General features: G+C 35.2%; 1 long non-coding RNA gene across 1 annotated transcript in view; it reads left to right on the forward strand.

Annotated features, from left to right (window-relative positions):
- The window catches only part of LOC119867448, a 352,855-nt gene extending 341,653 nt beyond the window's left edge, over positions 1–11,202 (forward strand). Inside the window, exon 3 of the long non-coding RNA XR_005383558.1 lies at positions 11,085–11,202. This is a non-coding gene — a long non-coding RNA (uncharacterized LOC119867448). The remainder of the gene's footprint in view (positions 1–11,084) is intronic.
- Positions 11,203–12,109: the final 907 nt, after the last annotated feature.

The following is a 12,109-nucleotide window of genomic DNA, read 5'->3' on the forward strand; positions in this document are numbered from 1 at the left end:
GTACTTTTGAAAAAGTCTTCTAAGTCTCTCTACAGATGAGTGCAGATAATTCTATGATACCAACAGATTGAAGTGTTCATATCTGTTCAAAGAAACATGAAAAGTCCCCCAAACAGGCTATTTCTACCCAGGAACAATTGAGGACCTAAACTGATTCCTCTTGTGAGGCTAAATGGCACATTTTATAAGCATAAACAGGATTTTTAAAGGTTAGTGCGTTGGATATCTTTTTCCTCCAGTCATACCATTTTCCTATTCTACAAAAGTGATTTCTCCTTTAAGATTATTTGTTGTAAAAAAAAAAAGATTATTTGGTGTAAAACACATGTGTATGAGAGTGACTATCAAATGGAGAGGCAATTTTTACCTTCAGTGTTTTGATATCATTTTTCTTTGCTGGTTTTAAAATGCATTGCAAGTCATTTATAACTAATGATAAAGTATATATTTAAAAAATACCTTTAAAGGTTCAAATTATTCTAATAATAATTTCATTCTACTTGCATTCCAATCTGCTTTACTTGAGTGAAAGACAAAGAAGCCAAATACAAGTAACTCCACCCTATCTATAGAATTGGTGGAATTGAGTATGTTCTACAATCTATGCTATAGTCTATAGTGCATACACTACATGGACTGCAATCCATGTACTTTATTTATACCTTATTTTCCTTTAAAACCTTGCTTTATTTCATCAACCTGTGTGTATACTCATGGTAATACACTTCCCATGTGCATGCCAACTGTCAGATTTTCTCTTTGCCTCTCTTCAATTAAAAATATCTTTCTCAGAAAAATTAGTCTCATCTTTGCCCTCTCAAATGGATCCTTCTCACAGGTATTGAAACACGATTGTTTGAAACTTCTATTAAAAGAAAAAAATAGTCCCAGCAACAGCAACAAAAAGATCTCCCCTTGAATCCACATCTTTTCTCTCCCTTCTCTTTCTGCTCTATGTCTTCAAAGCCATTCTTGAAAGACTTTAATTCATACAATACTGGTCATTTCTTCACCTCCTACTGTTTACTGTTGAAAACATTCCAACCTGGCTTCCATTACTTTTTTGAAAGAGCTTTCCCTCAGGTTACCAAGGAGCTTTAAATCATCAAACAAAACGGACCGCTGTAAAAAATGTGAAGGGAAGAAGGTGATTAAAGAAGTCAAGATTCTTGAAGTCCACGTAGACAAAGGCATGAAACATGGACAGAGAATTACATTCACTGGGGAAGCAGATCAAGCCCCAGGAGTGGAACCAGGAGACATTGTTCTTTTGCTACAAGAGAAGGAACATGAGGTGTTCCAGAGAGATGGGAATGATTTGCACATGACATATAAGATAGGACTTGTTGAAGCTCTATGTGGATTTCAGTTCACATTTAAGCACCTTGATGGACGTCAGATTATGGTGAAATACCCGCCCCCCAGGAAAAGTAATTGAACCAGGATGTGTCTGTGTAGTTCGAGGTGAAGGAATGCCACAGTATCGTAATCCCTTTGAAAAAGGTGATCTTTACGTAAAGTTTGATGTGCAGTTTCCTGAAAACAACTGGATCAACGCAGACAAGCTTTCTGAACTAGAAGATCTTCTGCCATCTAGACCAGAAGTTCCAAACATAATTGGAGACACAGAAAAGATAGAGCTTCAAGAATTTGATAGCACTCGGGAGGTGGTCAGAGGCGTGAAGCCTATAATGATAGTTCTGATGAAGAAAGCAGCAGCCATCATGGACCAGGAGTGCAATGTGCCCATCAGTAAACTCTGCAAACAAATTGCACAGGTGGATTTTCTTTTCCACATTTGCCCGGTTTGCTTTCAGCGATCCAGCTGGAGTGTCTGGTCAATCCAGAAGAATTGATGGACATTTGTTGGTCTATGTGTAACTTTTAAAAATGGTATAGTATCTACAGAGTGTATAATTTAAACTAACCACAAAGTTTTACATGTTCATTTTGACTGTTCTGTAGCAGAATAAAGCACTTGAAAGGAAACAAGACTCCCTTTCACACATGGGTTATAAGTTTCAGTCCTGGTATCTGTGCTTGATTTTTATCAGTTTTGTGTAAATTTTATGTTTCATATTTTAAATCCAAATCCCACATTGTAAAGTTTGAGTACAATTTGTCCTGAAGCTTTGTGTTTGGCTGCACCTGCATAAGCTGCTACAAATAGAATAAAGAATTTCATAGCCTGTAAAAAAAAAAAAAAAAGGACACTGTTCAGGCCATATATAATGTGAAATTTGGCAGCATTTGGTACAGTTCGCTGCTCCCTCATTCTAGAAACTCTTGTTTCCTTGGCTTCCATGACCCAGCACACTCCTGAGTTAGATTAACCCCTTTGCTTTTTTGGTTATCTGCTCAACTTGTCCATTAAATATTTGGAATTCTTCAAGCTTTATTCATAAATTATTTTTCCTTCTCATACTAAACATTTTGCCTCGGAAATTTCATTTGGCTATCACATAGTGCAGATGACTTTCAAATTGAAGTCTCCATCCTAGACTTTTTATGTATTTGTCGCCTCCACTTGGATATCTCCAAAACCAAAATTATACTCTTGCCTCCATTCTATACCCACCTGATCATATTCTCTCCCCTATCTCCGTGGGAGACCCCACCATTTATCCAGCCATGTAAACTGTGTTTCTTGACATTGTCTACTCCTCAACCATCACACTCTATTTCCAGTTTATTATTAACTACTGTCTTGTATACCTTGTAAGTCTCTTAAATCTATCCTTCATTTTCTACTTCTAAGGTCACTGTTCTAGTCTAAGTAAGCAATTCAAATCTCTGCAAAACTCTTCTGTTTTCTCCATTATCAACTCTGGTCCTCATCTATCAATTCTTCTCACAATGGGCTGTGTCAATTTTGAATCACAAATTTTATCACTTTACTCATATTCTTAAAAGAAATTCAGTACTTTTCTATTGTGTTCAGGATAAAGGACATATCTTACTGGGTCAAAAGATGCATGGTCTGATCCTCGCCTACATTTTCAGTTTCGGCCTCTTTTACCCCTTCTACCAGTCACAGCACAAGCAACACACATATGTTTCTCTTTCAAGAATGACCATTTCTTTGTTTTCCCATGTAGACTACACAATCAACTCTCAGTTTATTGTGATGATCCCCACTGTGTTTTGTACAAATGACAGAATTACTTTTGTCTTCACCTGTTGAGATTAGTCACCTGGTTATTTAACTATTTCTTTCAGGGATCCCTGGGTGGCGCAGCGGTTTGGCGCCTGCCTTTGGCCCAGGGCGCGATCCTGGAGACCCGGGATCGAATCCTACATCGGGCTCCCTGCATGGAGCCCGCTTCTCTCTCTGCCTGTGTCTCTGCCTCTCTCTCTCTCTCTCTCTCTGTGACTATCATGAATAAATAAATAAAATCTTAAAAAAAAAATAACTATTTCTTTCAGATCTTTATACAGTATTCTATGTAGTTTCCTGGACTTTTGCCTTTGTGCACTACATTTAAATCCAGTCGGGTGCCGGGGTGGCTCAGTCAAAGTGTCTGCCTTTGGCTCAGGTCAGGATTCCAGGGTCCTGGGATGGAGCCCCGCGTCAGGCTCCCTGCTCTGTGGGGAGTATGCTTCTCTCTGCCCCTCTGCCCTTTTCCCTCTGCTTCTCTCTCCACTCATTCTCTCTCTCTCTGTGTGTGTCTCTTTAAAATAAATAAATAAAATCTTAAAAAATGTAAACCTATTCATGTCACAGACATTTATTAAGCATTAATCAGAAAATTTTTGAGGTTACAACATCAGAGAGAGGAAGTCAGGTGGTAGGGAAAGTCTCGGAAACCGATTCTGCTAATGAGCTGGTGATGGAGAATACCCATAATGTGTCACCAGCCATTCACATGTGTCTGTATTGCGTGGTCCGACCAGTCATGTTCCAGTCACGGACTATTCAGAAAGACTCTCATACTGCTTACTCTATGTTTTCATCAGATGTCACCCTTGTAAATTAACATAATATCTTTAAATACTTGAAAAGTGTCACTTTTGGAGAATGTGACTGAAGAAGCGTTTGTTTCTTCCATACTAGTCCCGTGCCAATCTTAGCACCAACTTAAAGCATAAACAAAATAGAACACCAGCTCTAAAGTATTTGTCATCTATACCAAAATCATTTTGAGACCATTATAAAATCGATTACACTTAAGAAATATATTTTAAATGTTCTGCTCTTCTATTAATTTAGTGACACCACCATATTCCAAGCCTTCACTGAATCTCAACAGCATTTATCTCTGATCCATTCTCTTGGCTTATAGCCTCTCTCTCCCTCAATATATTTTGCACACTAGTGCTGTCACCATCACCTCACTCTTTTACTAATAAAAAAAGAAAAATGTTTATCATCATTCCTCTAGTGTACTAGGTCTTTTCACAAATTGCTGTCTCTAAACACAGTGTTCCATCTGTATGAATATGCTTTCTCTCCCCTTTCTTCTTCTTGTCAAACTTCTACGCACTCTTCAAGATCAAGCACAAGTGTCCCCATGTATGGGATGCCTTTCCTATTTCCCCCAGGCAGAGTTAGTCATTCCTTCATGAATTTTCCCAGAACATACTGCTATTTCTTGGGCATAATATTATTGTTTAGTTTTTAGTGCTTTTTTCACTAGGCTATAAGCTCTTTAAGTAAAAAAAATTTAAAAAAATTTTTAAAAAAGTGTACCTTATTCACCATGCACACAAAACCCATTGTCTCACACACAGTACGTACTCTCTTTGTATATATTCAGGACAATGTATAATAAAATTATTTAAAATATGACATATTGGGTGGATCCCTGGGTGGCTCAGCAGTTTAATGCCTACCTTCGGCCCAGGACATAATCCCGGAGACCCGGGATGGAGTCCTGCATCGGGCTCCTTGCATGGAACCTGCTTCTCCCTCTGCCTTTTGTCTCTGCCTCTCTCTCTCTCTCTGTCTCTGTCTCTCATAAATAAATAAATAAATAAATAAATAAATAAATAAATAAATAAATAAATATAAAATATGACATTAAAAATCTTACCTAACTTTCCCACAGGAGAGAATGATTTTCTAAAACAGAAAATTAAACAATAACAAAACACTCAGAATAAAAAGTGCAAAGTATCCATCTGCAGAGAACAATACCAATGTTCATTATTCATAAACAACTGAAAAGGCAGGTTTGCACGCAGACACTCCTTGGGAAAATGTGACTGTTTGGAGAGACACCTACCAAAATGCCTTGGCCAGCTTTTCCTTTTGGGAAGATGAAATGTAAATTTCTTCAACTGACCATATTCAGACACTCATTTGAGCCCTGAATAACAGAGCCAATGAATACTTTAATTTTTCTGCCTATTTCCTTATAGAAAATTCAGTTTCCTTTTTAAAGATGAACAGCCAATTTAATTTGCTAGTGTTAGATCTTTTCTACTATGAAGGAAAAAGAGAACAAATGTAACATAACTCACAGTGAGTAAAACTATATGCATGCTGAAATAAATGTACTTAGTAAAAAGGGAATATAAATGTATAAAATGGTATATCATATACATTGATTTCATATTATGATTTCCTTTTATGTAGGTAAAGAAAGGGGGTTAGAAATGGTTTGTCGAAAACTTCCCTATTATTCAAGGTTAGAAACTGGTTTTCTCAAGGTTTAGCTCAGCGCTTCTCCTCCAGATGTTTATTATTTTTCCTCAAAACATGGAATACTGATATTGTAGTGACTAGAGTTAAATATCATTTCTAGCTGATCATTTTTTAAAATATGGAAACAAAAATATTAATACCATACTTCTTACTTCTTATAAGCTATAATTTTTAATTTCTCGTAAACTAAGAGCTTAATTTCTGGCTATAAAACACTTAAAAAAAGGAAGAGATGCAGTTTAATAAGAACACTATGGAAATGTCCCCCCAATTTTCCCATTAAAGTATATAGGCTTTGTTTTTTTGATACCATACATAAGAATTGTTCTTGATCCTAACTACCCTCATCAACTTAAGCTCAATATAACATATAAAAGAGCATTTTTCATTAATTGTATTTCTGAGGGTCATTCCATTAAGAGGAATAAGTAGCTTAACTCTTTGAGGAGTACTTGTTTGAGGCATTATACAAGCTTTGGTTCCAAAACAAAGTTTAGTATTATTTCTGGGAAAAATCAGAATAACAATTCTGAACTTGGGGACAAATATGAAGAAAGCATAGATATGAGCTGCTTATTCTTTAATTTCACTGCCTTTGATGTTTTTCTTTTTCTTTTTTTTTTAAGATTTTATTTATTTATTCATGAGAGACACAGAGAAAGAAAGAGGTAGAGACACAGGCCAGAGGGAGAAGCAGGCTCTATGCAGGGAGCCTGACGTGGGACTCGATCTTAGGTCTCTATCCCGGTCTCCAGGGTCACACCCCGGGCTGAAGGTGGAGCTAAATGTCTGGGCCACAGGGGCTGTCCCTAATATTACTTTTATTTTATTTTATTTTATTTTATTTATTTTATTTTATTTATTTTATTTTATTTTATTTTATTTTATTTTATTAAAGAATTAATTGATTTATTCATAGACACAAACACACACACAGAGAGTGAGAGGCAGAGACACAGGCAGCGGGAGAAGCAGGTTCCATGCAGGGAGCCCGACGTGGGACTCGATCCCAGGTCTCCAGGATCACACCCTGGGCTGCAGGCGGTGCTAAACCGCTGAGCCACAGGGGCTGCTCATGTTTTTACTTTTAAAGCTAAACCCCCTCTCTTTTTATCCTCTTTTGGTTGTATGATAGGAAGCTATTAGTACAATACCCTTTGTTACCAAAATACCCTTTGTCACCAAAATCATCTTGAAAACATATTTTTATTTGACTTAGTTTTTATTGCTAGGGTAGTTTGAACAAACATGAGTTCCAATTATTTATATAAATTTGCGTAGAGCCCTAAGGAGATAGTATTCACCTTTGGACTGGTCCCTATTTGGAATGTTGCAGAGTTACAGAACTTTTTGGGCCTATTCTCTGTTCAAGATAAAGTGGACTGGGTCACCAGGAAGATGTATTGTCTCTTTTCTATTTATATTGATTCCATACATTCTCAGCTGATTGAAGAGTATCTTACTTTGATGGTTTCTATCTTCTTATAAATCTAATGTTTCTCTTTGCTGCCAATTGCTCTGAATATTCTATTTTATTTATGATAGAATGGTAAGATTAAATGTTTTCCTCAAATAATTTTTGTTTTCAAGCTAGACTATGTCCTGTTACCACCAAAAAGTGCAAACCAGCTAAACATATATAGGTATTAAAATGGCCTCCTCACTAATTTGCTTTACTTCCAGTTTCTTCACTAATTAATATATCCTAGATTTCCTAAAATATTACTTTGCACATGTTAATTCCCTGCCATGTAAAACTTTATATATATATACACACACATAATATATAAAATTGGGCTTTGTATATATAAAATTAAGTCCCAAATTATAAGCTTGCTTTGCAGGCTACCCACAGTGTGATGGTCTCTTGTGTATCGCTCTATTCTTACCAAAATTTCTCAAAAACAGAAATAGCAAATTTAAAACCCTGTGCTCTTCACTTATCATTAGCATGTAAATAAAATCAATAGCCTGCCTCATAAAGATAGTGCCTTATGGATTAGACAGGATGCTCATTCTGAAGTAACTTAAGACTGGAATCTTCTAATGCAGGAGTTTAGACTTAACTATTCTTTGGAATCAATTGGATAACAAGCAAATAGTCAAGGATATTGTCTAGTTTTGTATATTTTCAGTGTGTATTTTAAATGAGTATAGTGCCATCATATAATGTCATGCTTTTTGTTTATTATATAATGGCAGTGAGCACCATTCATATTTATTCAATGAATGTAGCCTTTTTTCAAGTGGTTCAATAATTGTCTACACAACTATATATGGTGATTTCTGTATTGTATTGTTATTGTATGCAATGTCCAATAAATAACAATCAAATTCATTCTGTTGATCATGTTGTTAACAATTTCGGTATCCTTACTGAATTTGTTTTCTAGTTTTATTAATTACTGAGAAAGGTGTGTTAAAACTTTCCACTATGATTTGTCTATTTCCTCTTGTAATCTCATCAATTTTGCCTTATTTATTTTGAGGTGATCGTATTAAGAGCTAACAGATTTAAACTTGTTATAACTTTCTAGTGAAAAAAGTATTCATCATCATGAAGTGATTCTTTTCACATTTAAATAATACTTTTTTCTTTAAATCCATTTCATTCAATCTTAACATAGTTTATCAATTTTCTCAGTTATTATTTATATGGGAAAATTCCCCCCGTGTTTTGCTTTCAGCCCTCAGTGGCCATATAGTACCCATTATCTTTTTATAAATAGAATTTAGAGTTTGAATTTGTTTTCTGTCCAATTTAACAATTTCTTAATTGCACACAAAATACTTCTAGTTCTAATTACTTTAATGACATTTTGGTGTCATTAATGCCCATACAATGCTATTATTATATCCCATTTCTTTTGTAAAATGCCTTTGATTTCCTTTCTTGCATTCTTATGATTTCTGGATTGATTATTTTATCATTTTTTACAATATTTTATTTATTTATTCATGAGAGACAGAGAGAGAGAAGCACAGACAAACAGAGTGAGGTAGGGAGTGCAATGTGGAACTCATTCCCTGACCTTGGGATCACACCCTGAGCTGAAAGCAGATGCTCAACCACTGAGCCACTCAGGCGTCCCAATCATTTTATCATTATTATCCCATTATTTCCTATATTGGTTTGCAATCTATTCATTTAGTAATCATTCAGTGGTACCTAGAAATTATGTAACATATATAATTTACTTTGTATAAAATTAACTTTTTCCACCAATATGAGGAGTTAGGACATTTTTATTTTATTTGCCTTCACTCCTGACCTACTGTTGTATATTTTCATTCTGTAATTTTTAATGCCTAAAAGAACATTGTTTTATGTAGTTAGTGCACATTTAGTTTTGTGCACATATTTACCATTTATTTGAGCTTCATTTCTTCTTACATTTTAGATCAATTGTCTAAGTATGGATATTGTTTTATAATCATGTATGTAATTAGCTACAATTCTTGAATCGTGGGTTAGATTCTTTTATCAACTCACAAATATTCTTAGCCATTATTTCTTTACTCTGTTCCAATCTCTACCTTATTTCTTTCCAAAACTCTAATAAAAGGGTTTTAGAACGTATCAGTTGTAACCTCCCATATCTTTCATTTTATTGCTATTTGTGTTAATCAAATTCTTTCTAATTCTTTCTTTAGCTGTGTCTATTCTCCTATTTAATTCCTTCTGTTGAGTTTTATTTGGGGTTCTTGAAGGTTTTTAATTATAGACATTTTAGTGGTTTGGTGATGCTTAAATAATTTTCTATAATTTTCATTGCTTCTATATTTGTAAACTTAGTAAACACAGTAAGGTCATTACCTGGGCCTAAATATGTGAAGCAATTTTGAATCTGTTTCTGCTGGGTTTATTTATGGTACATGTTTCCCCTGTGTGCTTAGTTATATTTTACTCGAGATTTTTATTTTTCTTTAAATTATTTTTGGAACCATTTGGAAACCCAATAAGCTTCAGAGATGGATTAGGTTTTCTTTCAGTAACCTAAAACCACTAGCAGTCCCTCCATGACCTTAAACATTTTGGGGAGAATTTTTTTTTTTTTCATTTACTCATCCAGGTCATGTGAATTTGAGTTGCAATTCATCCTGATGGTTGACTGGTATGTGTAAAATCTCAGAGATAAGGATGTTGATTTTGTTTTTTCCCTCTTGCTCCATTGGTTGCAAAGATAAGTTTCCTTGCATTCTGTTATTACTGGGCTAGGGAAGGGTGATGGTTGACTGTTGTTATACCTATTGGATTCTCAGCTTTATTTAACAGTGTACTCAGGGACTTCCCCCATTATGGGTTAGCCTCCCCAAGTGTTAAGTTTACACTCTTCACAAAATTCCTTATCAAAAGTTTATTGAGTACTCTAACTGTACATCTTCACTTACATTTGTCCCTAATAATTTCTATGTTAAATTGGAGCATCTTCCTATTTGAAGATCTATAATCCTATGAGTAACCATGAACTTTACGTAAACCTTTGCCTTTCAGAGGTCTTGAAACTTGAACTTTAAAGAAAACTTCACAGTTCTTTTTGTAGAATGATGCTTTTACATTTTTACACTTATTTAATATTCCAGGCATGCATGTTTTAGTTTTCTACAAATGTCATAAAGCACCTCAAAGCTAGAGGGGATTTCTCTTTCATTTCTGTCTTCATCAACAGGGTATTTGGTGCCTGACATGTACATATTTTGTTTTATTTAAATTTTGAGAGTCTGAGTTTTCTAAAGACATATTTCCATTCCTTGAGAAGGTGAAAACATCAGAATAAATTTCAAAAGGCCTGAATGTGTCACAATTAGCTTTTAAGAAGTTTGCTTTAATTAGCAAAAATGCAAAAGTAATTTGACATTTACTTTAATCAAAGAAAATGGTACTTATTTAAAGTTGGTTCTGTATTTTTTCCCTAACACTTGGAAAAAATTCATCCAAATATTTCTAAATTTGCATCTTTTGGGTACAGTTTGTGTTTGTACTTACGTACCCCCTGCCCTGTATTCTCCCCACCCCACCCCTGACACACACACTACACTATAACTCAAAATACATGCACAAATACAAACATACTTTTTGCTTAAAATTATGAAAAGAATCCTATCTGGGTCAAACTTATTATTTCAGATAAAAAGCAAATTTCTTGAATGTGAATATGTAAATGAGAGACAGCATAGGTAAGCAGACAGGAGTTTAGAGACTTAAAATTATAATGCCAGTTACTTGTGTCCTCTAGGATAAATGACTAATCTGCCTCCATAAGCAGGGAATTGGAATACCTTGGGGTGTTTTAGGAATAATGAATAAAAATTAGATAGTAATTTATGTTTGCTAAGTATTATATAAATGCTGAAATATACAAATCACCTGAAGAGAATATTTAATGTATATTACATGGCCTAATTTTTTTGCCAATTTATGATTTTTGCCTCCTAGCCAAATAAGATGTGATAAAAATCTCACCAGATACATGACCCACTTGAGAAGAGTCTTCCAGTGGAGAGCATCTGTGGAAATTACCAATTTGAAGTATATTGACTTTCAGAAGTTGGAGGAAAATTCTAAATCTGACCTTTCAAGAACTTCTCCGAACATAATGTTTAGAAGGATGCTCCATGGAGTTCAGTAAAGATCAATACCAAACTCCATTGCAGTTCCTTTTCTCCCCAATGACAACTTCTTTCTGAATATGAGAGTAAGATATAATAATATCCAGCCTCCCAATTAAACTAATCTAAATTCTCAATATATGCTTTAAATCTTGTCTTACCTTGTTGTAGAGATTTTAAATTCACCCTGAGTACTGGTGGTCCTTAATGCGTAAGGGTAATACAAATCTCTGGTTTAGGGTAGAGAATAGGGCCTAGAAAAATTGGTGGGGAAATTAGGCCAGAAGGGGGAATTTCTCTATGGCATCCTGATAAGTTGAAGAATGTTATTTCTACTCTGTACTTAAAATGCTAGCTCTCAGTTTTTTAAAGAAATGAAGCCTGTGGACTTTAACTCTTTAAAATGTAATGAGGCAGGCAGCCCCGGGTGGCTCAGTGTTTTAGTGCCACCATCAGCTCAGGGCCTGATCCTGGAGACCTGGGATCGAGTCCCACGTCAGGCTCCCTGCATGGAGCCTGCTTCTCCCTCTGCCTGTGTCTCTGCCTCTCTCTCTTTCTCTGTGTCTCTCATTGATAAATAAATAAAATCTTTAAAAAAATGTAATAAGGTAATCATAACAGATTTTTCCTTTTTTTCCTTTTTTCCCCCTTGATCAAGAATACAGTTCATTATCTTTTTTAATAGATATATTTATTTATTTTAGAGAAAGCATGGGAAGGGACAGAGGGAAAGGGAGAAAGAGAATGTCAAGCAGATTCCCTGCTGAGCAGGAAGCCTGATGTGGGGCTTAATCTCACAACCCTGAGGTCATGACCAAGTGGAAATCAAGAGTTGGATGCTTAACCAAATGA

This window comes from Canis lupus, chromosome 34 (assembly GCF_011100685.1).
Source record: "Canis lupus familiaris isolate Mischka breed German Shepherd chromosome 34, alternate assembly UU_Cfam_GSD_1.0, whole genome shotgun sequence".
Classification (NCBI taxonomy): Eukaryota; Metazoa; Chordata; class Mammalia; order Carnivora; family Canidae; genus Canis; species Canis lupus.